The sequence below is a fragment of the Balaenoptera acutorostrata genome, chromosome 10 (assembly GCF_949987535.1).
Source record: "Balaenoptera acutorostrata chromosome 10, mBalAcu1.1, whole genome shotgun sequence".
Taxonomy (NCBI): domain Eukaryota; kingdom Metazoa; phylum Chordata; class Mammalia; order Artiodactyla; family Balaenopteridae; genus Balaenoptera; species Balaenoptera acutorostrata.
Window position 1 is genome coordinate 74,245,017 of NC_080073.1, and position 26,196 is coordinate 74,271,212.

The 26,196-nt window shown below is 47.4% G+C and overlaps 1 protein-coding gene across 15 annotated transcripts in view; it reads right to left on the bottom strand.

The window, feature by feature from the left end:
* Positions 1-26,196, bottom strand: part of TRERF1 (transcriptional regulating factor 1) — a 200,189-nt gene that overhangs the window by 113,542 nt on the left and 60,451 nt on the right. For 13 of the 15 annotated variants that reach the window (XM_057555068.1, XM_057555065.1, XM_057555066.1 and 10 more), the window contains one exon: positions 5,318-5,400. The exons of the other annotated variants lie outside the window; for them this stretch is intronic. The gene's annotated coding sequence lies outside the window, so the exon portion shown is untranslated. The remainder of the gene's footprint in view (positions 1-5,317; positions 5,401-26,196) is intronic. 15 annotated transcript variants of the gene reach the window in all.

The window sequence follows — 26,196 nt, forward strand, 5'->3', positions numbered from 1 at the left end:
CATGTCCACATTCACAGAGGATCCATGAAATGTTAGAGATCGATGAAATGTTAGGATTGTCAATCAAGGTGATGAGTGTTAGGATAGTCTGAAAGGAAGACAGGGACCTCAAAACCCTCTTTGGCACTAGGATTCCATGATTCCATTCAGGATTTCATATATGCAGGCAGTCTTTTTCTCCCCTCAACAAGGGCAGAGACGTTGCTTTCACACCAGTCATGGCCTCACACAGACGCTTAATCCCTGGCTGGAAGGCAAAACATCTTTGTGGCAAAGCCAAGCAGGAATGTGAAGCGAAGCAGAATGAGAAACCTTTTGTTGCTGTTTTGGATGCCAGGGGTGGTTCGGTGTATGACTGGGGTTTTTTTTTGTCTTGCTTTAAATTTATTAATTTATTAATTAATTTATTTATGGCTGCATTGGGTCTTCGTTGCTGTGTGCGGGCTTTCTCTAGTTGTGGCGAGCAGGGGCTACTCTTTGTTGCGGTGCATGGGCTTCTCATTGTGGTTGCTTCTCTTGTTGCGGAGCATGGGCTCTAGGTGCACAGGCTTCAGTAGCTGTGGCACGTGGGCTCAGTATTTGTGGCTCGCAGGATCTAGAGCGCAGGTTCAGTAGTTGTGGCGCGCCGGCTTAGCTGCTCTGCGGCAGATGGGATCTTCCCAGACCAGGGCTCAAACGCGTGTCCCCTGCATTGGCAGGCGGATTCTTAACCACTGCGCCACCAGGGAAGTCCCTGGTTTGGAGGTTTTTTTTAATGACTTCAAAGGGCATCTTAAAAAGTCATACTCTTTTGGCAGTTCCAAGATGCAACTGCTGCTACAAGTACTAACACTTACCAGCAACTGACTGATGGACAGACTGCTTTTCTCAAAAGTACCCTTTCCCTTCTGGGGCTTTTCAGACCAAACTAAGTTTTCTCTGTGTGTGTGTGTGTGAGTGTGTGCCCATGCACACGCAGAGACGTAGCACACAACTGAAAGCCAAATGAAATTCAACAAATTTACCATTTTTAGGGTTAAATTGTGGAAAAAGAAAAAACTATTGACATGCCTTTTCATTTGAACTATTAAGTTACTGCAAAATTTTCTTCCTACCAGTGGAAAATTAAACTAACAATTCTAAGTTAATGACTTGAGGGTAAACAGTTCCTTCTTCTATAAAATGAATTGGGTTTACCAAGACTTGCGTTTAAGTGAATTTCTCCTGTCCCTTTAAATCAAGTAAAGGCATGACTTCAGCGAATTCCTAGGCTTCATGAGACGCTTCAGAAGAAATACAATTTTTCCCCCTACAGTTGCACATTAACTCCACATCTCCCCAACACCTGTTATGCATAGATGCAGGGAAGCAACCACCCTTAATGTTGTTTTCACAGGTGATGTCAGAAAAATAAGAAGAGTGCAATAAATTATTCCTAAAGCTGAATGTTTTCAATGTAAAGATTTTATTCCTTAGACTCTGTCCTTCCTACTATTTTAGGATCAAGATGGTCCTTTCTTTTATAAGAACTGTAGTGATGTTAGGTTTTTAAAAACATCCTTCCTTGGCAAAATAAAAACTTGGTAGCCCTAAGCCAATCCCCCCAATTTTTTTTTTGGTAGTTTCTTGGTCCAGACAAACTACACTTGAGAACCACTTATCTACAGCACCCTCTGAACCAAGGAATTCAGGGTCAGTTGTCTAGTTATCACTAGTTCTCATCTACTTAGCACAATTGTGACCAGACAGCCTTGGGGGCAACAAACAACCTACAGAAAATTTAAGTCTAATTTTAGTCAATATTCAGGGGAGAGGGGATAAAAAATTTTATGGTTTATAAATTTGTGGTCTGTAAGTTCCTGGTCACTCTGGAACTTTATCCTCCATCCACAGGCCCCTCGCTGCACCCTATCCACCCCTTATCCTCCAAGTTATCGCCTCCCAGTTTTGAAATCAGCTTCAGGGTACTGCGCCCACCTTTGCTCTTCCCACCACTAATCTGGGAATCCCAAATCAAGACACTTCACCCTCCTGGGATTTTGAGAAGTCAGCCTTATGGCACCCAAGGCTTTTGAGAACGATTCACAGCATTTTGTCAGCTAAAATCCCACTGAAATAAATGCCCAAGGCTAGCTTCTCACTACTGCAGCACCTCACCCAATCCAGGTGATTCTAAAATCCATCCGCCCAGAAAAGCCCCACTGAGTGGCTGGCTTGGGAAGCCAAAGCTGAGGAGGGTCACTTGCCCCTCCAGAGCCTCCAAATGGAGAACAATGGCAAGAAAATCAGCTAGGATAAGTCATGACAGGCTTTCAACTATTTACAAGACTTTTTCAACCAAGAATACATTAATATGTTACCGTAAAGTTAAAATTCCCTATTTTCCAGGGATTATAACTACTTTTAATTTAAAACTGTGTGCTACTTAAATTTTTCTTTATTTAGGTTTTCCCCAAAATGAATTTTTTTTAAAAAACCATTCCAGTAAAAAAAAAATCCATAAACACTAAATATTTTAATATCTTTATTTACCTTGTCTCTAGCTGAGCTAACCAGTGACCTATATTTGTTGTGAAGAGTTAATTTCCTAGAATAAACATGCACATAAACATACAAATGTGACAATATTTTGAGTTATATGAAGCTAATAAAGATAACATTTATTGGGCCAGCCATTGGACCACTGGGCACTTTACTTGGATTACCCCAGTTAGTCCTTACAACAGACCTATAAAGCAGGTATTATTCTTATTCCCATTTTATAGATGAGGTTATAAATGAGGAACTTCATTACTGTAATTTAATCTTCAATAACCCAGAATTTGAGTTCAGTGTTTACTCTGGCTATAGAAAGGTTGAATAAGCATATTAGAAATAAAACAGCATTGTAGAAGGCATAGTTAACCTCCTAGAAGGTCCTACATCTTAAGACATACTGAAAAGCAGATGCTAATTGCAAGCCTTCTAACAGGAACTGTTTGGGAAGGTTCTGTCTTAAACTATGCTATGTTAAAGCACTTTAAAATTCAGACTTTCACTAGTTAAGAGTGAATTTTCTCTCACTGTTATCCCAACAATTAGTCCAAATTAGTAAGGTCTCTATAGATGATACAGTACAGTGGATGTCCACTGTCACTCTCCCCATGTCCACTTCCCTCCTCCCTCAACAGTACCCAGAGCTCTGCTTTCCCCACCCTGGTGCTTTGAGGAAAGCTACACTCCCCAGTGTAGGGATAGGCCAATCAGGAAAATCTCCCATCCCTGCCAATCAACAGAAGGCGTTCACCTGGCCAATGTGACGGGCTAAGGAATGAGCACATGACTCAGTTCAAGCCAATGAAATGCAGGGTTGATTTGCTGGGGAGGGGCTTCTGGGAAAGACACTTTCTCAGTCTTTTCAAGAGTTACGGCAAGGGATGCTTCTTTCTTTCTGGCCAGAGGGATGTGCAACAATAAGCCCAGGAACTTCTGTGGCCATTCTACCTCCAGGAGAGAGGCCAGCCTGAGGATGGACTGATACCATGGAAGAGCGGCACAGAGATGGGAAGAAACTGGACTCCTGATGACAGGTTGAGCTGTTGTCTCACATGCACCCTGTAGTCTGTCCCATCCCTGCTTTTTGCTAGTACAAGCCACTTAATTAATTCCCTGTGCTGTGGGAGCCCCTTTGAGTTCAGTTTTATGATATTCACAACCCCCAAGTAATCCAAACTGATAAATTGGAAATAAGCACTCATCCACAGCTTTTTCCTAGCACTTGCTCAGATTTTGCTTGGTCCTGTTTCAAGTGGTTTTGTGTTGTTTTTCTTGAGAAAATATAATGGGCTTTCAAGGAACACTTTCATGAATTAATGAGTGGCCTTGGGCAAGTCACTTGATCTCCTTGGGTCTTTTCAACTATAAGAAGGATGAAGTTTGATTAGAGGGTTTCTGGTGCTCCGTCCAGCCCTCACAGCCAATGGTTCTATGTAGCTGACCCAATACTGCAAAGTTTCACACTCAAACAAACGAAAAACCCCCTTTTGGTCCTAAAGTAGAAACATCCCTTTTAATATATTCCAAGCGACCTGCATCTCTTGGTCGGTCAGATATTTTCCATTTGTGCTCTGATACCCATCCCTGATCTGTCTCCACTCAGCTTGCACCCCTAGAGGTTCTGATCTCTGCACAGCTTCAATATGCTCCCTGCCCCTGGCTTCTGGCTGAGTATGCCTAATGGGGGGCACCATCAGGAGACGGGAGAACTGACAGGGAGTTCAATGAGGATATCCATTTTCTTGGCTCTTTCCCGGCCATGTTGCTGTAGGTTGACTGCCTCTTACCAGAGATAGCCTTTCTGTACAGCTTCTCTTTCCAGTTCTGATAACCAATCTCTCCCTCTTCTTTTCAGGCCCAGGTATGGAACAGCTCCCTGACATTGCTAACCCTGGGATGCTTCAACATCCCGTGCTGGTTTCTCTTAACCCTGCTGATGCCACTATAAGCAGTTCCTTCAGTAGAGACTCTTGGACTACTCCATTTGAGTGAACCATCTGTTTCCTACTGGAACCCCAAGACACAGTGGCTTAAAAATTAAATCAAAATCAGGCACAATAAAAAAGAAACAGAAGCAATCAACTATGAGTCTCACAGAAGAAACAGGAAAAGTGTGGAACTTGCCAAGAAAAAAAACCTGTGCGCACCGAAAGAATCAAATTAGACACCACCACCCTGCTTCCCCACCGTCACTAAGAATTTGTGGGAAATAGTCATCTCTTGCTAGATCAGGGTTTAAAACTGAAGAAAAAAAAAAATTCTGTTTATACACAAACCTATTGACCCTCCAGACAGCTTCTGTGTGAGATCTGGCAGAGGAATCAAAGCTATGTGCCCATTTTCTAGAGGGACAAACTGAGCCTGGAAAGAGAACACAGGGCTAGAGCTGACAAAAACACTAGAAATGCCCCAGGGCCAGTTCAAAGGCTCCTTGGTCCAGGAATCTGCCTCTGACAGGCTCTGTGGAGTTTCTCAGAGTGGCCTTCTGTACCAATTCTCCAGAGATGTTTAATTCCCACTTCTAGAAGCTACCATCCATGAACATCTTTTGGATCCTTCACTATCTGCAACAACTCTGCAAAGTCAAGAGACAGGATGCCCTCAGCCCCATGCCAAGTGATGCTGAATTCCAATACGTGAAACCACAAGCGCTGACAGTTTCCCGGACACCTATGGGTGTCCAGGCCCAGAGCAGCCGACCTCCCCTCTGTGGGGCATTTTCCACACCACATGGATCAAAGAAACGATTTTATGACCCCTTCATCATAAAGCATTCAAACACCCAGAATGTCGGAGAAGCTACCTGTTTCACGATTAAGAGGCTTAATCTCTCAGGGTCGTCCTGCTTCCGTGTCTTCCTCTTTCAGCATCCTCCAGAGCCGGGGCCTGTAGGGGTGACCCAGAAAGCACATTCAGGATATCTGGCGTCAACATGGGGACAGATCATATCAATCAGGGCGGGACTAGAGAGGCAGCCAAGGATGGAGGCCTGAAGAACCCAGCAGTGGATGGACCTGCCCGGGAGGAGGGCCCTGAAAGGTCCCTGAGGGTGGAGAGGACTTAGGAGAGAAAGACACTCAATTCCAGTCTTCTAGTCACTCAGGCCCCAAACCAGGAGTCGTTGTGACTCCCCTGTTTCCTTTACACCCCACGTTCAATCCATCAGCAAATGATGCCAGCTTTATCTGCAAAATGTATCCACCTCCACTGCTACCACTTTGGTCCAAGCAGCTTCTCTCATTAGAATACTGCAATAACCTCCTAGCTGGTCCCCCTACTTCCATCCTTGCCTGTCTATAATCCACGTATCATGCAGGTTGAACTGTGTTATGGGTCAAATTGTGTCTCCCCGCAATTCCTATGTTGAAGTCCTAACCCCAGGGCCTCAGAATATGACCTTATTTGGAAATAGGGTTGAAGCTGATGTAATGAACTGTTAAGATGAGCTCACACATCATACACTGAGTAGGGTGGGTCCCTAATCCAATATGACTGGTGTCCTTATAAAAAGGGGAAATTTGGACACAGACACCTACACAGGGAGAGCACCATGTGAAGACTGGACTCATGCTGCCCCAAGCCAAGAAACTACCAGAAGCTAAGAGAGAGCTCTGGAACAGATCCTTCCCTAGCACCTTCAGAGGGAGCATGGCCCTGCAGACACCTTGGTCTTGGACTTTTGGCCTCCAGAACTGTGAGATGGCAAATTTTTATTGTCTAAGCCACCCAGTCTGTGGTACTTTGTTATGGCAGCCCTAGAAGACCAAAACACCATGCTCCCCACACCAGCCTAAAAATCACTCTTCTGCTCAAAACATTCCTATAGCATCTTACATCTCTCAGAGTAAAAGACAAAGTCCTTGAAATGTCCTACACAGCTCCATGACCTGCCCCAGCCTCTTCTCTGACCTCTTCTCCTACTCTGCCCTTCTTCAATTTCCTCCAGCCACAATGGCTTCCTCAAGCATCCCAAGCAGGCTCCTGCCTCAGGGCCTTTGCACATGCTCTTCCCTCTGCCTGGAACACTGTTCCACTAGGCTTCCTTCACTTCCTTCAGGTTTCTGTGATAATGTCACCTTCTCAGTGAGACCCTCCTGACAACCCCAGCACCCTTTCCATCCTCCTTCCCTGTTGTATTTTTCTTTGTAGTGCTCATCACCACCTGACATTTGTTTATATTTTTATCCCTCTTTCCTCACACTAGACTAGAAACTCCCTGAAAGCAGGGACATGGAATTATGGTATGCCCCAGAGCAGAGCACATAGTAGGTGCTTAAGTAATAGTGGCTGAGAGATTTATTTGTGGACTGAAAGAAGCCAAGAGAAAAGAGAGTTGCAAGAAGGAAGAAGTTGTCCACGGTGTCAAAAGTAGCAAAGGGTCCAGAAAGATAAGGACCGAAGTATCCATTGGGTGTGGTAATATGGAGGCCACAGGTGACCTGAGAGGGGACAGCTCGTGTAGAAGCAGGAGCCCCTCACAGCAAACCCACCAGGTCCCTCCCCTGCGCCAGTCACACCTCCCACGGGCAGAAGCCAACCTGAGCGGACTGCCTCAGCGAAGGAGCAAAAAACCCGAGGGCAGATTCTTTCCAGGCATCTCGTGAGGGAAGGAGAAAAGGGAATGAGAAAAAGAGGGGGTGAAGGTTTGAGGAAAGACTACAGCAGAATGACTGGAGCGGTTGAGGTCCCAGGAGCTGCACGGGCACCCGGGTGCAGCAGGAAGGTTCCCTCTGGCCAGGAAGAGGAGGAGGGGTGTGTCCTCCTCTGAGGGGAAGGGAACCAAGCTGGGATGAGCCCAGATGGGGATAACTGCACAAGGCGGGGAGGCGAGAACCTGAGTGAGCTCGCTGCTGAGCGAGGGGATCTTGTCAGTAATCAGTGAAGGCAGGAGGTCTCCTGAGTGACGAAGGGAAGACAGGGAGGGGGGCTGGATGGAGTGGGGACCGTGGGGAACATCCTGCAGGGTCAGCCCTGAAACCGAGTACCTCCTCAAATTCTGTGCCCCACGTACCTCCCTTGCCTTGTGAAGTGCCAACCCGGACGGGAGAGAGAGCCAGCCGCCGGCCAGCATCACTGAGGGCCCAGCTGAAACGAGAGGCCGTGGGCTCAGACACACACAATCCACGTGGCTATGGGTTTCTGGGACAGGCCCTTGGCAGCACGGATTTAGGAGGAGGGTCTTCCTCCAACTGAAGAATTCCGCGACCCCAAACAGCTCCATCCCTTTTTTGTCAGGGCTGCATCACTCACCCAGGCCCCCAGATTCAGCCCTTTGAGCCCCTCTGAGTCCTCACTCTCCACTCCCCTAATTCCTCCCAGTCAATCACAAATCCTGCCTATTACACTTGTGTGCTGGGTGCGACCCAAGTTAAAACCCTCACACACCAGTCCTGTGAGGTGTTCTGAGTGTCTATTTACAGTTGATGAAACTGAGGTTTGATGAAGTCACCTGCTCAAAGTCACACAGGTAGCAAGTGGCAGAGCTGGGGTTTGAAATATTCCATCTCTCTTTCCTCTTGTCCATATTCATGCCACCACCCTGGTCCAAGGCCTCAAAGTCTCATTCCTAAAATTCAACGCGATAAATGTCTTCTAACTCACCTCCCAGCATTCCCCTGTTACAGGGCACACATCCGAATGAAGCTTCTTACAACACTGTTTTGTTTTCCTGTTCCAATAAAACTTTATTTACAAAAATAGGCACCAGGCCATAGTTGGCCTGTAAGTCACAGTTTTCCAACCACTGATTTATAGTCTTCATGGAATCACGAAAAATTTTGTCCATTATTTGTTCAAATATTTTTCCCTCTCCCCTTCCCCTCCCACTGGGACTTCAATCACACATACGTTAGACCACTTAATACTGTCCCACAAGTTGTCAATGCTATGTTTTTGTTTTAAATATCTCTGTGCTTCTTTTTGGATAGTTTCTGTTGCTATGCCTTCAAGTTGGCGTCTAATCTGCTTTAATCTCATGCAGTGTGTTTTTTATTTCGAAAGTTGTATCTTTCAGCTCTAAAAGTTCCATTGGAATCTTCTACTTCTCTCCTCTTTTACGATCTCCTCTCCTTGTTGAACATGTGGAGTGTATTTATAATAGTTCACAGCACTGTTTTTACCTATCCCCATCCCATGCAATTGGAAGGGCTCCTTCTTCAATCTTGCTTCCCACACGCACACTCCACTGCACCCCATCCAGGATGCTCCTCCCCTTTCCATGCACCCCTCAAGGCCCCAATGCCAGGACATTCCTCCCCACCCCATCCCCATAGCTCCACCCCTCTGAGCGCCCTGCTCATGCCCCAGCTTGCTGAGCAATCCCTGCTCTTCTGAGTTCACTGCACTTAGCTTCTCTTGGCAACTGTTCCATTTGCTAAGTTTCCGTGTAGATGGCTCACCCCTTGAAGGTAATTAATATATGCATTGAATGCTTGGAATTGCCCACTGCTCAACACAGAGTCTACAATGGTAAATGTTACTTGATCTACAAAACAATTCTGATGAAACACAGATGATATACTTCTAGAAGTTTTTCAGAAAATACAAAAGAACTGGGATGGTAACTGGAAGGGACACAGGGCCTTCTTGAAGTTTTGGAAGTGTAACTATTCTTCCTTTGCAGGAGCACCCAGAGTCTGACACTCTATAACAGTCACCCTAATAAGAGGGAGGGTGGCTGGATGTAGCTCTCCCCTCCTTCCTGCTCCTACATACTCAAGGTCTTGGGAACCCTCCTTAGGTACATGCTTTCACACACAGAGATATCCTATCTTCCTCCCTCTTCAAGGGGAGAGCTTAAAATGTGAGCAGTCCAAATCTGGCTGAGTGGAGTTCACGGTGACTAGCAGAATGGCAGAAGGAAGAGAAAGGATACTCCATTTCTGGGAAACTGGGAGTTGGCTCTAATCTACTTTGACTGTCAGCCAGGGACCATACAATTCTGGGATTCTTGGGGTCACAGAAGGAGGATGGTTGAGAATGGTGAAAGTCAACAAGGCACTCAAGGGTCATCAAATCACACCCCATGCAGATAGAATGGGCAGCACCTGAATAACAAGGGTCTGGGAGGAATCTATGGAGGGGAAGGTGATGCTTGCCCACCAGATGCCCAATAAAAAATCAAGATCTCCCCCAAACCAGTGGAACCAAAGGCACAGTGTGCTCCTCGTGACACAGTGGAAATACCAAGAGCTCTGGAGTCAAGCCTGGGATCATATCCTGACCTCATCACCCAGTGGCTGTCCAAACTTAGGCTGGTCACTTCCCCTCTCTGAGCCTGGCTCTGCATGAGCTAATGCGAGGCCTAAATAAAACAAGAAATGTAGGAAAACATCCAGCGCAGTGCCTGGCATTATATAAGGGGCCCAGTAAGCGTGGCTCCCCTCCCTCCTTCAGATCTCACGACTCTCAACTCTCCCTAAGAGGAACAAGTGCAGAAGCTACAGAGCATTTCCCAGGGGGAAGGTCTGCAAAGAAGGATGGCCAAAGTCAGCTAAAGGGAGGAGGACAAAAGGGCCACCCCATGGCCACGAAGAGAGAAGCACTGGACCTCTGTAAACGCCAGGGTTTCAAAACACACAAAGCTTCGAGCCTCAGACCAGACCCAAACAGGAAGTTTGTGACAAACTTAGAAAACATGCAGGCACAACTGCAGGAGGCTGACACCACTCAGAAAAGATGAGAGTGAGCACTCCTGGGGGCGGGAGGCAGCGTGGAATAAAGGGAGTGTGCTTGGCCGACATTCCAAACACATACAACTGCTCCCGGTGTCGGGAGCACCTACCCTGTGCTCCTCTCCTCACCCCAAGCACGTGGGCCGATCCCATGTGGCTGCCCTGGTTTTCTGGTTTCCACATGGAGCCTGACAGCACCTCCCCACTCTCTGTCCCTCCCCTCCCTCCCCAGGCATCAAGGGCAGCGGACGTTTTGAACAGCTCTCAGGGGCCTGGGGGACTCAGGTGTGTGAGATCATTTTTCAGCTGGGAGCACTTAGCACAGAAAGAGGCAGTGATGTGCGGAGATCCCACAGGGCTCTCGACCAATGTCTTGTTGAACCCAGTGTATGTTTCACGAGGCCCCCTGGCGCTCCACAATGGGGTCTCCAGGCTGCCATGTTTTCTCCTCTGAAATCCTGCCTGGGACTAACATTTTCATTTGTACTGTTCACACTGGTATGGGGCACCAGTTCACTTACTTGTAATGGCAGGGAAATACAGACACGCCTGACCTCCATGATTTGTGTCCCCAACTGGAGTGAAAACTAGAAGGTTCCTTCCCCTTTGTTCTTAATCTCCTAGCACGTGTGGACTGAGCCTTGATACCAGGCTGTATGTTTGGGGGGTGTGCTCCAGAAAATACTTGGTAAATTAATAAACAATATTAATGCCATTTCTACTACCCCACCCCCCACCAGACTGTGTCCCACTGGTCCTGATCCACCCTCCGCAGGCGGGTCCCTGGTTCCACCCTCCCAGGTGAACCGCCCAACTGTAAACTCAGTCCCCTAATTATCAGCCTCAGTGCCCGCCCCTCCTCGGCACCTCCGGCAGTGGTTTCCCCACCTCCCCAAGTTAGGTTCCTTTTTAAAAAAATGACTCATTTAGGAAGAGACAAAACCCAAAACTTCAATAGTGAAGATAAAACAGCACTGAGTCTCTTTAAACACCTCCTACTCCATGTAGAATTTAGATCCGATAAAGACTCCCTAAACTGGACCGCCTAATTTGGAACTTTACAGTATACCCAATTCTTCTAGCAAAAAACATTTCCAGTAACGTCTTCTCTCTGAACTTTTCAGGGTCTTCCTTAAGAATGCAGGTGGCCTCAGGCCTGCAGTCAGTAGTACCTTTTTTAAAATGTGGGAATGAGAAATTAAAGTCCACACTTGCAAGTCCTGGGTCAAAAATTAATTATTTCATGTTTTACTACATTTATGATTCTGACTTACTGGACGAAGGACATTGACATTATACCATTGGCCTAATGAGAATTATGGGGAGTTTTTTTTTTTTTTTTTTGTAAAAAGTAAAATTTGTTCATATGTAAGAAGTTTACAACATTTTGTGCACGGTATTTGAAAGGAACAAAACTGTATGATATAATACATAGAATCATAACATTTTAGGGCTCAAATGTGCAAGTAGGATGATCTTAATCCAGGGGTTCTCAACGTTGGCTGCATTAAAAAATTCCCAGGCTCCACCCCCAGAGATTTGGATACATTTGGACTGTAGTGGGGTTCTGACGTTGGTTTCTTTCTTTCCTTTTTTTTTTGGTAAGTTTCCTGGTGATTTTAATGTGCATCCAGGGTTGAGGACCACTGATCTACTGCAGATAAGAAAATGGGGAGGTCTAAAGAAATTAAGGTGCAGCCCAAGACCACACAGCCAGACACAAAACCAGAACCAAATGTGACATTTACAACTCCCCGTCCAGATCAGCAGTCTCGTTCAGATTTTCAATATTCACTGAATTGTTAAAACCTTTTTTTTTTTTAACTTGGAGGACCAACACAGAGTTGCCGACTTTTTGTTGTGTCAAGCAAGGGTATTTTTATAAATATGTATCAATTACTGTCACTGCTTCCTGTCAAGTCTCATGTTCATGTGCACACCTGCCACCCTCTCCACCCCAACCCCGCCTAGGAGGTAAGATTGGACCATATCTGTCCCCTGCCCACAGTCTCACTCACCTCTACTCACCCTGCCCCTCACCAACATCCACAGGACAAATCCAAACAAAACCCAGGCCTCCAAAATTCTCCATCTCCCCCTTTCCTGAACCTCTACAATACCGATTTCTGAAAGTCCCTTCCCTGACCACAAACTACTTCCTAGTCCCTCCAAATCCACCCTTGGCCTTTCTCCTGACCAACACATGACACCTAATATTTGTACAAGTCACAGCATCCAATATTTACAATTTGTTCTTCCACACACATGATCCCTTCCAAATTTCTCCCTAATCAAGGATGTACAGGAAACTTTTTTTAAATTGGAGTATAGTTGCTGTACAATATTATATAAGTTACAGGTGTGCAATATAGTGATTCACAATTTTTAAAGGTTATACTCCATTTATAGTTATTATAAAATACTGGCTATAACCCCTGTGTTGTACAATATATCCTTGCAGCTTATTTTATACCTAGTAGTTTGTACCTCTTACTCCCCTACCCCTATCTTGCCCATCCCACCTTCCTTCTCCTCACTGGTAACCACTAGTTTGTTATCTGTACATCTGCTTCCTTTTTGTTATATTCACTAGCTTGTTATATTTTTTTAGATTCCACATATAAGTGATATCATACAGTATTTGTCTTGTCTGACTTACTTCACTGAGCATAATGCCTTCCAAGATTTACTGGAAACTTTTAAAGAGGGCAACCTCTGAGGAGTAGAATTAGGGGATGGGGTGGGGAGGTGAGAAGGAGGGGTTCTCTTTATACCCTTCAGTTTGAGTTTTGGGCAAGCATATATTTTTTAAATGGGACAAAAATCACACATACAGGGACGTCCCTGGTGGCACAGTGGTTAAGAATCCGCCTGCCAATGCAGGGGACACGGGTTTGATCCCTGGTCCGGGAAGATGTCACATGCCACAGAGCAACTAAGCCCGTGTGCCACAACTAGTGAGCCCACACGCTGCAACTACTGAAGCCCGTGTGCCTAGAGCCCGTGCTCCACAACAAGAGAAGCCACCGCAGTGAGAAGCCCGCGCACCGCAACGAAGAGCAGCCCCCGCTCGTCACAACTAGACAGAAAGCCTGCGCACAGCAGCGAAGACCCAGCTCAGCCAAAAATAAATAAATCAAAAAAAAAAATCACACATACATACACACACATAATAAAACAAAGCAGGTTACAAAATACACCTACGGTTTGTTTCCACTTTGTAAAATACAGAAAATCGTTGGGGAAGTCTCCATACCCAAGTTTTCAATGTAAACGATATCTAGGTAGTGGGATTACGGGTGAGGTTAATTTCACTTCCCTTTCCTCTTTGCTTATCTTTATTATGTTTTATTTATGAAATGAAGGAATAATGAAAGTTTAAAACCTGAACCAAAGCATTATCTGATCTCTGAAATGTACACAGTATCAGGAAGCCAAGGCACCAGAGCAGGACCCAGTCTGGTGTGTAGAAACATCTCCTTTTTTGTAAAATGCAAGATTTCTCCCCAGTCAGGCAGGCCCTGGCTTCTACAGCCTGCCTAAGGGGTGAATCTACCACTACAACTGACCTTAGCCACACCCAGGCCCTGGCAGTTCCCAGGAATAGATGTAGAAAAGATGCCCTAGCACAGCGGTCAAGTCCCTTATGGGACCCATCTGGCCTCCTCAGCTTCACCTCCTCTTGCTCCCTGAGTTTTAGCCACATGGAGCAGTTGTCCTCTCCCGAGTGTCTCCTCTGGTCCCCCCTGCCTCTAAGTTTCTACCCAGGCTGTGTCACCCACCCCTACTTGTTTCCTTCCTGAGTCTCTGCCAAGGCAAGCAACCACGCCTACTCCAAGTAACATTCAGACCCACAAGTTGAAGATCAGGAGCCCAGAAACTCTTGCAATGGAGCATAAACTGTGGAATTCTCCACAGTCCCCACTGCTCCCCAAGCCTAACAAGGCAAAGCAGAGGGGTGAGAGCGTCTTCCAGGCAGCAAGAACCACAAGCTCAAAGGCGCGGGGCTCGCAGGGTGTGTGATGAGTTCGGGGGAGGAAAAGGCACTTGGGATGTCTGGAGCATCTCCTAGCACATCCAAGGCTCAGCAGAAAGAAAAATCCAAAGACACTTAGCAAAATTTACAAGGGCCAGCACAGAGAGGCCCAAAAGGGAAGGGTTCTCAGCCTCTCATCTGCTACTCATCCTTCCAACTGCTTCCCCACAATTCACAATTGAAAGCCCTTCCAGTGTCTAGTTGGGTCGAGGCCAATAGGAGTGGGTGGAAAAATAGGAATAGAGAAAAAAGAAATGAGATTAAGCAACACCACGCTGAGAGAGGCTGAGGTCCTCCCTGTGCAACACCAAGTGGCCTTGGGTGATGCTTGAGGGGGGGCGGGGACACGGTGCATAGCCCTGTCCTTGATGTCAGCCCCAAAGGTGAAGGATGTTTGCCAATTATCCAAACTTCCGGGACCCTCCAGAGACATTTCAAAAGAACTGTGAGGGCTTCCCTGGTGGCGCAGTGGTTGAGAATCTGCCTGCCAATGCAGAGGACACGGGTTCGAGCCCTGGTCTGGGAAGATCCCACATGCCGCGGAGCGACTGGGCCCGTGAGCCACAATTGCTGAGCCTGCGCGTCTGGAGCCTGTGCTCTGCAGCCAGAGAGGCTGTGATAGTGAGAGGCCCACGCACCGCGATGAAGAGTGGCCCCTACTTGCCGCAACCAGAGAAAGCCCTCGCACAGAAACGAAGACCCAACACAGCCATAAATAAATAAATAAATAAATGAATGAATGAATGAATGAATGAATAAATAGAACTGTGAGACTTCAAAACTGCCGAGACACAGACTGGCCGTGCTCCACTCCGATGCCTCTGTGGCCTGCGTGAGGCCTTTGGGGAAGTCCTCCAGGAGGCCATTGGACTAGCATCACCTCCTGTCCTGTAAGAAGGAAGCCTGTGACAATTCTTTTTTCTTTTTTTTAAAATTTATTTATTTTATTTATTTATTTTTGGCTGTGTTGGGTCTTCGTTGCTGTGTGCGGGCTTTCTCTAGCTGCGGCGAGCGGAGGCTACTCTTCGTTGCAGTGCGTAGGCTTCTCATTGTGGTGGCTTCTCTTGTTGTGCAGCACAGCCTCTAGGCGCGCAGGCTTCAGTAGTTGTGGCGCATGGGCTCGGTAGTTGTTGCTCGCGGGGCTTAGTTGCTCCGTGGCATGTGGAATCTTCACGAACCCGTGTCCCCTGCATTGGCAGGCGGATTCTTTTTTTTTTTTTTAACATCTTTATTGGAGGATAATTGCTTTACAATGGTGTGCTAGTTTCTGCTTTATAACAAAGTGAATCAATTATACATATACATATATCCCCGTATCTCTTCCCTCTTGCATCTCCCTCCCTCCCACCCTCTGACAGGCGGATTCTTGACCACTGCGCCACCAGGGAAGCCCGCCTGCGACAATTCTGGCTCCTCACACGTCCACCTCCATTGGGCTCGACCACCCGGCTGATGGCGCGTGCATCTGACCGGGGGAGATATATAGCTCTGTGAAAGCACCATGCTGTTTCAGGCAGGGCTACATGCCCATCATCCCTCCTGCAGACACTCAACGAGACCATATGCTCCTGTGACTTCATCTCCAGCTTACTCTCTTTCCTTTTAAAAAACCCTCCCTATTGGCTCTCAGTGGGCATTTACTAACCAAGTAGAAAACCAATCCTCCAATCCATCATCTCCTATCACGTGGCCCCTCTCCCAGGGCTACAGCCCTCCGTGGGCTCCACGGCAGCTCCCTCTGAAGAAGTTCCCTCAGGCTCTGGAGTGGTAACAGCATCTCCCCTATGTTGTTGGTCCATAGGCACCATTGCTGTTGGTTCCCTGAACCCTGGAATAATTACTGAAGTCTCTTCGATTAAAACTTTGGAGTGAGGGAAGAGTTCCAAGAAAACTCAGGACCTAAGATCTGTATGGAAGAAAGTTGGAGTCTTCGTTGGAGACTGAGGAGATGTACACACTCAGAACAGCCGATAACACACCCTGAGGGCATGGTGGGCAGTTCCCTGCCACTGCCTGCGACGGGGAGGCATGGGGGCTGGAATGGCTGGAGAAGGGCTCACGGAGGAAGTGAGGGTCTGAGTTGGGTCTCGAAAAAGGATTCAATTGGGTCAAGTGCAGAGGAAGTGGGAAGACCATCCCAGGCAGTGGGACCAGCACATGCGTGGCACTGACCACAGGGTGGGTAGGGCCCCGCTGCGGAGGAAGGAGAACCAGAGGCAGTGGGGGGTACATGTATGCATTCAGGACTCAGACAGAATCACTCTGAGCCCACCTGCGCCTCTTGTTAGCTGTGTGACAGGGCAACTTACTAACTCTCTCAGTACTGGAATGAAGATAAGGATAATACCGGTACCTGCCTGCTGGGGCTATTGTGAAGACTAAACTAGAGGATGCATGGAAAATGCTTAGGATGCTGGGTGACTGCCGTCAATGAATGTTATCTGTTACTCTTGCTACAGTCAAAACTACCCAGTGCCCATCCTGCTGATGCAGACAGCATACTTTCTTCTTTAACCTAAGAGATGCAAGAGCCAGCAGGGCACTGGAATGCCCAGGCGGCCAGGGGGTGGTGGGTATTCTCAACCACACACACACACACACACACACACACACACACACAGAGGCACACACAGTTCTCTGCCCTTATTGGACCACCTACTGTAGCAACTGGGTTCCCTAAGCTTCCAGCTGGAGTGGGCAAAGTATTTATTCCTCTCTTCCTTCTGTTTCACCACAATTTGGCGGCAGTTGTGTCCCTTCAGCATCATGGCTATTGTCAGGGGCCCCATCTCGCCAACTCTGGAGCTCCGCCCTCCTGACTAAGGGGAGGGAACAGCTTCCCACTGTTGCCAACCCCGGCGGTGCCTCCCTTTGGTTTCCCTAACCCCGACCACACTTCTCTAAATACCTCCCCCTCACTAAAGTGTCCCCAATAAACCCTTTGCATGTGCCAGCCATCTCATGCTGGGACCCTAACGGACAGAGCCAAGGCCGCATCCATCCACCAGATGCACGGGGTGGAAAGGCCAGCCCTGTCTTACTCTCACTCCCTTCCTCCTCTCAGAGGCAGGACATGAATGGCAGTGTTTAAGACAGAAGCACCAACGCGTTTTTCCTATGAGCGATCATTTGGGACTTTAACATCCCTAGGAATCCGGGGAAAACCCAAGAGGCTCAGGGAAAAGCAACTCTCCCAGCCCAGGCAGGGCATATTCAAAAGCCCTGTGCTCCTCCAAATCCACACCCAACGGAGCTCCAACCAAGTGGCAGAATCTAGATGAGTGCCTGGCACACAATAGACACGATAAATATTTGTTCGTGCAGGTCCTTCTGGCTAAGGGTGGAAGCCTGAAATCCAAGAGATCTTTCAGGAAAGGATACTCCACGGAAGCAGCTCCTCCACCGGTGGCTCCTGAGATGCCCTGAGCTCATGACGTGAGGCTCTGAGGTGCCCCCATCTCCAGCCCTTCGTATCACAAATGCTCTTTTCTTGTCTCTCATCAATTCATTCCTGAGGCTTATAATTTCCTCAGCACCTCCCTCTGTGATTTCATTGTTCCCCATTTCCCTACAGGGCCAAACACAGTCTTGGTTTAGTGAAATCCAGAAGCATTTATTAAGTGCTTACTGTATACAAGTACCGTATCAGGCACTGAAGATCCAAATATGATTAAGATAAAGGTCTCAGGAATCCAAGAGCCGCAGAAAATACGAAGGAAGAGGGCTTAACACTGACTAAAGGGGATTCTAAGAAAGATTGAACTTGGACCACATTAGGTCTTGGAGGACGGGGCTGTGACCGTAGGGAAGGCGGGGGAAGGCAGCAGGAGATGTAAAGAGGGAAGTGGGGGGGTGGAGGAGCACTGGGTAAGGACAAGTAGTGCTGAACTGTCAGGGACAAGAGCAGAAAAGAGCCAGGCAAAGGGTCTGTCTCAAATCGGGCCCACCTGATTCAAGAACCAAGCACATCCACAGAGCAGAAATGAAACCTGACCGGAAGGGTGTTTCCTCCCAGCAGCACCCCAAAGTCAAAATGCCCCCCTCTCTGGAAAAATGTTAGAGGAATTCTGGGTGGGTCTGGGCAAAGATGATCATCCTGAAGGGATGTTTCTAAGCCTGCCACTCACCACCAACCTGGCCCTGCCTTGGGGTCAGCCGGATCCATGGGTGGAAAGGGGACCTGCCACCCTGGAGCTCCAGAACCACCGAGAGCACTCCACCCTGTGAAAAGTAATAACCTTTCACACACACTTGCTCTTACTTGGAATTCTAAAATTAAACGTTTGTTCCTCTCACCGAAAAGCTTTCTCCCTTTAGAAGCTAATATGCAAATGCCTCGGGAGAGCAGCCGCATATCTGCTCAGCATGAATACTTCCAAAAGATCTTTCCTGGAAAACAGGCTTTGCGGGAGGGATGCTGGAAAGATTATCTGTGACCAAGGGTGAGGCAGGAAGAAAAGGGATGGGGTTTGTGGAAGGAGAGAACGGCCGCTCCTGCACTGAATCAGCTACATCCACCAAGGGCAGAGGGGTAGAGAGTTAAATGCTGAGCCCTCGAAAGACCTTTTTTTTCCTTCTAGTTTTAAAAAATTGAGGTATAGTTCACAAACCATAAAATTTACCCTTTAAACTGACCAATTCGGTGGTTTTTAGCATATTCACCAAGTTGTATTCCTATCACTGCCACCTCATTTCGGAATATTTTCATCATCCTCCCAAAAAGCCATATCCATTAGCAGTCAGTCCTTCTCCTCTTCCCTGGGCAACCAATTTCTATCTTATGGACTTGCCCACTCTCGATATTTCACATAAACGGAACCATACAGTATGTAGCCTTTTGTGTCTGGCTTCTTTCACTTAACATAATGTTTTCAGAGTTCATCCATGTTGTAGCATGTGTCAGTACTTCATACCCTTTTATGGCTGAATAATATTCCAATGTAAAGATAAACCACGTTTTGTTTATCCATCAAAAGACTTTTTAAAAGGCAAACAAATGGTGCTCCTACAAGAAGGGGGCCCCCCGATATCCTCGGGGCTGCTTGGGCAATGCAACCACTTGTAAACCATCCTTCTCTGCGCCTCCCATCAGCACCCATGGACACTGTCCAAACCCTCCCCACTGGGCTGGCATGATTTTCCAAACACACAGTGGCTCAGGACAGCAGCCCTGAATCACACAGGCCATGACAGAAACAACTCAAATTCCTTCTGAGGGAATTTATAATGACTCTTAAAATGTGTTTTATAAATCTCCATGGCCCTGGTAATGGAAGACGGGAGAGCAGAGCCAGCTTCACAGGCTCACAGGGCCCCCAGCTTGGTTTAATGCTCTGTTGTCCCCATCTTGAAATTCTTAGTAATTTTTAAACAAGGGGCCCCCCATTTCCATTTTGCACTGGGCCCAGCAAATGTAGCCGGTCTGGACAAGAGGCAAGGGTTTGGGATGGGGCTGGAACTCAGACAATCTTCCCAAGCAGATCGCTGCATAACAAACAGCTCACTGAGTCAGGCTGGGGGGCAGGGGGTGGGGTCTGCAGATAAGTGGGGAGAGGGGCCAGGTCTATAGCGGTGCTGAAAACCCAGCTTCCAAACTGCCCGAAACCACGTCTTCCTACCTTGAGGCCTGAACAGTTGGCTGATAAGGCCTCCCCGGAACAGCCAGACTAGTTGAAAGTAAATGTGATAAGTCAACGTGATAGAAGCTCAGACTGTAAAGCAGGAGAGACTCAAACTGAAACTTGTTTGATCTTGTAATCGCTTACAGGTTAAGACCAAGAAGAAGAAAGAAAAAAAACCCCACACTTACTAAAGTAACCGGCACTGAGAAAATTTTTTAAACATTTACTTTTCTTAAAAAACTGTCACCTTCATTTCCAGCATATCAAGGAAGCCATGGTTTCACCAAATATCTGGTATTTGATCCAAAGACAGCAGTGAACTTAAATGCAGCCATCTATGCTGATGTCAGTAACTAGAAGGGACCATGGAGACCACATACACATGGATTCCCAGGAGCCTTAAACACACCCCTCCCGCCCCCCGCCCAGGGTTGTGGTCCAAGTCTCATTTTATAGATGAGGAAGCTAGGCTGTGAGAGGGGAAGTAAGCCACCAAGGTCACCCACAAAAAGGGGCAGGACCAGAACCCGGGAGCTTGCAGCTTCCCCTTCCTACCTCCCAATTTCATAAGTCCAACCAAAATTCATATACGGGGTGTATGCCCCCCACACCCAATATTCTGCTGGATCTTCAACTCAAATCTTCTAGTGCTTGTCTTTGTCCCTCAGAAGAGGGAGTCTGGTCGTGCAGATAAACGTAAGATTTATACACCCTGAAGAAGAAGATGCAGCTTCCTTCCACCAGTGCAATCTCTAGCCCATCACTTGGCGAAGGGCCAGAGAGCTCCAATGCAGCATTCAGAGCCTTTCCATATCCAGGACATTCATAAAACACTCTTTTTCTGGGAAGAGTGAAGTTTAACCTAGTTTTTTGCAGTTATAGGTACAAGGATCACGCAGGATGGATGGAGCTTGGGGGCACACAGGAAATGCTGCCAGCCTACCACACCAAACAGAAAGGTCCAGATGGCCACTGGAAAGTGATGGATTGCTGCCACCCCAATACATACTACCCTTTTTCTAAATCGAAAACTAATCCAAGGACTTCCCTGGTGGTGCAGTGGTTAAGAATCCGCCTGCCAATGCAGGGGACACGGGTTTGAGACCTGGTCTGGGAAGATCCCACATGCCACAGAGCAACTAAGCCTGTGCACCACAACTACTGAGCCTGCACTCTAGAGCCCGCGAGCCACAACTACTGAGCCTGCGTGCCACAACTACTGAAGCCCGCACGCCTAGAGCCCGTGCTCCGCAACAAGAGAAGCCACCACAATGAGAAGCTGGCGCCCTGCAACGAAGAGTAGCCCCCGCTCGCCGCAACTAGAGAAAGCCCACGTGCAGCAACGAAGACCCAACACAGCCAAAAAAAAAAAAAAAAAAAATTAAATTAATAAATTTTTTAAAAAAAGAAAGAAAGAAAGAAAGAAAACTAACCCAATCTAACCATCCTTAACACCAAGTGCCTGGATTTCAATTTGTGTCTTATCCTCCGCCCGCCGCCCCCCCCCCCACCTTTACTCTTCTTTTCTTTCCTTGAACAAACAGATACTGAGCACTTACTACGTGCCAGGCACGTTCTGGTTGCTGGGGACACAGCAGCAAACAAAACAGACCATGTTTTGGTGTTTATAATCTAAAGGGAGGAGACTAAGAGTTAATAAGTAAATGAATATATACCATGTAAGATGGTGACAAATGCTCTGGAGAAAAGATAAAGCAGGATAAGTGGGATAGAGAAGGGCAGAGAAGGAGAGCATTTTATCTAGGATGGACAGGTAAGGACTCTCTGAAAAAGGTGAAGGAGTGAGCCATACAGATATCTAAGGGAAGATATTCCAGGCAAAAGAATCAGCAAGTGCAAAGGCCCTGAGGTAGGAATGTCCTAGTGCATTCAAGGAACAACCAGAAGTCTAGAGTAGCATGAATGAGGAAGAAAGTGGCAGGTTACAGAGGCAAGGGGTGGGGAGCCAGATCTGGCTGGCCCTAAAGCCACGATAAGGCCTTTGGTTTTTAACTCCAAGCAGGATGGGAGCATACAGGGCTCTGAGCAGGGGAATCACTGACCTGCCATAAGGTTTAGCAGGACTTGCCTGAAACTATTGTTACCAGGCCTGTGCTGGGGACCAGATTCAGGAACCAGGCCACAAGCCCAATATAGCTACTAAGCAGCACTGAGAAAAACACTTCCCTTCTCCTGGCCTCCACATTCTCCTCTGTGAAATATGAAGGTAAGACTAGATGATGCCTTGGGAATTCCCTGGCGGTCCAGTGGTTAGGACTCAGTGCTTTCAACTGCCGGGGCCCGGGTTCAATCCCTAGTCAGGGAACTAAGATCTCACATGCCGTGCGGTGAAGCCAAATTAAAAAAAAATTTTTTTTTAATTAGAAAAAGAAGACTACATGATGCCTAATGATATTTCTTTCTACAATACTCTTATTTTCTGACCGTAAGATGGATTGCTCAAAGGGTCTAAAAGTCTCACCCTCTGACTCGGGAGAAGGCAAAGAATGCAGCCCAGTTTTCGAGGTCCCCAACTACTCCCCACTGCCTCCCCTGCCCCAAAACAAATTCTCGCCCTGCAAAAGGCAGGGCTCTCTAGGGAGAAAGGTCCAGCCCAGGAAGCAGCCACGTCAGCAACGTCCTCTAAAGATTACGAAGGGTGACCACTAAAGATAGCACAGCCCCACACAATGTTTCAGGGGGGTGCTCGCCAGCAGAGGCCGGTGAAAGTGGCTTCTGCAGCCAAATCAAAGGCCATTAGCAGACTTTGTCTCTCCCGCATCAGACTGAGAGCTCGCCTAGAATACCAACAACTTCACCCGTCAGTCGGACTGTGAATTCATCCTATGTCTCCTCCATCAGCCTGGGGGTTCCATGAGGGCTGAGGCTCTATCTCCCCCAACAGATTGGGAGCACCTGATGTGAGGGGCTGTACCACCCCCATTGGACGGAAGCTCCTTGGAGAGAGGGTTTACCTGCTCCTTTCCCTCACTGCATCCCATGAGGCTTCTGTATATTTAGTGATGTCTTAAAACAAGGTGCTGATTGAAGCCCTCAAGTTAAACCACCCACCCAGGGATGAGGCCCTTGTGATCCCCGGCCATTAAATGGTCCATGAAAACTATCTGAATACGGACCTCCACGTTGAATGAAAAGAAAACAAAATTAAAAGTTGGCTTCACCCAAACAACTTTTGGGTAGACTGTTTATAGGTTCCGGCCAAAGGCTGTCCCCATTTTATAAATAACCCTTTCTGGTGACGGTGGTGGAGGCCAAGCCGAAATGCCCCTTGGGGACTGAGGGCAGGGAGCCCACCAGTCCAGGCTTGACCAAAGCCAAGTACTATGTGGGAGGGAGGCCCATGGCCCAGATATGACCGTCCTCTCACCTTCCAACTTGGGCTTTTCCAAGGCAGTCACACCAAATGATGTGGTGGGAAATGGGAAACTGGAATCAGGAGAGTGGGATGAAGAGGAGACCCATCTCAGAGAGGCAGGCCCAGGGGAGATGGAGGAGGTCAGGGTGAGTGGGCGGAGCTGGGGACAGAGAGTACAGGGCTGGTGCCTCCTGGGGGAAGCAGAGGCCACCCCAGACTCGGCGAGGGGCACTCCCGTACATGGGGACTCAGGGAAGCCCCCAGGCTCCTCCTGGAATCTAGAATGCTGGCTCATCTGGGCAAAGGGTTTCCACAGAACTGCAGAGGAGGGGCAAGAAGGCTGGAACTTCCTAGGGCTGAAACGAATAATAATAATGGCTAGCACTTACAAGCACTGTGCTAAGTACTTTCCATATACTAACTCAGTTAATATTCATAACAATGCTAATACTACTCCCCTTTTACAGAGGTGGCGACTGAGGCCTGCCCGAAGTTATGCATAGGTGAGGAATAAAGATTTCAACTGGGTTGTCTGGCTCCCCACCCCACGATCTCAGCCACCTCCCTCTCTGAAAACAAAAAAAGGGGAAAATCCAAGGGTATTTCTGCTGCTTCCTCTGAACTTCTGGGGTTGAAGGCCACCCGCAGCAGGTATCCTGCTTGGCAGACGGGGGTGCTGGAGACTCAAGCAGAGTCCAGCGGGGTCCCAGCACCGTCTTCCCACTGTGCTCAGAGCCTAGATACCCAGAAAATGCCACCCTGCTGGGGCACTGTTGGCCCTCTCCTTTCGGGAGTCTCAGGTTAAGAAAATCCTACCCTTTCTGTATCTAGTGTGTGTACAGGGCAAAGAGCGAAAGCAGTAAGGAGGGGCAGGCGGCAGTGACAGGTCCCTGCTCCCACTGGAAGCCCACAGGGGGTCCCCAGACTCAGCAAACATACGATAGACTTCCTTTAAAACAGTGCGCTAGTTACGTTTCCAAATAAAACTCTCAGTATATTTTTCTTCAACCCCCATACCTTTTCAGGTGAAGTTCATCTAACTGTAATAAATCAGTGAGTTCAATTGTGACACTACAGAGTGTCCAAACTGTCTGAAAACTGAAGGAAATAGTGGATCTGTTGTGCTTTCCCCCGCCGCCCAGATTAACAACTGGACCCCATTGCTTTATATAAGGGTTTTTCATGTATTGACACTTGGCATTTGGGGCTGAAAATTCTTTATTGTGGGGCTGTCCTGTGCGTTGTAGGATGTTTAGCAGCTTCCCTGGCCTCTACCCACCAGACGCCAGTGGCATTCTCCTTCCCCTCCCCTGTGAATGTGACAACCAAAAATGTCTCCGGGCTTTGCCAAATGCCCTGGAGCTGGGGGGTGGGAGTGGAGGGGGAGGGCTCACTCTAGGTTAAGAACCAACACTTCACATTTAGATAAACTTCAACTGAAGTTGAAATAAACATATTGAGCATCGTACTGAAAATGGAACTGACATACTACTTAAAAATAAGTGTATCCAGGGCTTCCCTGGTGGCGCAGTGGTTGAGAATCTGCCTGCCAATGCTAGGGCACACGGGTTCGAGCCCTGGTCTGGGAAGATCCCACATGCCGCGGAGCAACTGGGCCCGTGAGCCACAACTACTGAGCCTGCGTGTCTGGAGCCCGTGCTCCGCAACAAGAGAGGCCGCGATAGTGAGAGGCCCGCGCACCGCGATGAAGAGTGGCCCCCGCTTGCCGCAACTGGAGAAAGTCCTTGCACAGAAATGAAGACCCAACACAGCCATAAAAATAAATAAAAAATAAATAATAAATTGCCATATCTTTAAAAAAAAAAGAAAAAAAAAAAATAAGTGTATCCTATTTTTCCTGACTTCCCAGACACCACGTATTTGAAAAATTTCAGCGTGGCTGCCGTCCTTCTTTCCTGTGAATCTGCTAAGTGCAAATACTCAGTGCCCCATCCCCATGCCCCGTTCCTCCTCCATTCCTCCTCCCAACCTCGGCTTCCCCAGTCTCATTCACGTCCATCCCCCAAACCAATCCATCCTCACGTGTTCAACACACCAGCAGGCACTCACTGTCTGCCTGAGTCCAACTGCTGCCATCTCTGAAGGAGCACAGCCGGGCTGAGACCAGAAACCACTAGGCTCAGGGACCCCAGCTGCCTCAGAGGCAGCAATGGCCACACCCAAGAAAATGGACCCATTTCATCATCCATCTCACTCTCCAAAGCCTCATTTGAATGCACGGTCTGCCTCAGCCCGCAGGAGTGAGCTCTGCCAAATACAGAAATGGGCCAAAGAGATACCGAAGCTAATAGACTTGGGAAAGACCAACAACCTGATAGAAAAATGGGTAAAGAATATGAATCGCAAGAAAAGGAAATACAAATGGATCTTAACCTTGTGAAAAAATGCTCAACCGCACTCATAAAAGAAATGCAAATTAAAACAAACTGCGATACCAATTTTCAACTATCAGACTGGCAAAGATCAAAAAGTTTGATAACTCACTGTGTTGGCGAGGATGTCTCATTCATTGAGGGTGTAAATCGCTACAACCTCCTTGAAAGGATACTTGCAATGTCTACCAATACCACTGATGCATATATGCTTTTACCAGCAATTCCACTTCTAAGAATTTATTCTGCAGACATACTCCTACATGTGCAAAATGGTGTGTATACAAGGATACTCACTGCAGTATGATTTGTAATGACAAAAGACTGGAAAGAGCCTCAATATCCACTGTCAGGGGTTTCTTTAATAAATTATGGTTCATACATAAAATAGAATGCTATGTAGCTGTAAAAAACAATAAGGGCACTCTGTATGTCATGATATAGGATAATTTTCCATGTATACTGTTAGGTAAGATAAGTAAGGCACAGATGACATGAATAGTACGCCAGCAGTTGTTCAAAAATACTATGAGTTCATATATGCATTTATATGCATAGATTAACTTTGAAAAAGATAACCCAA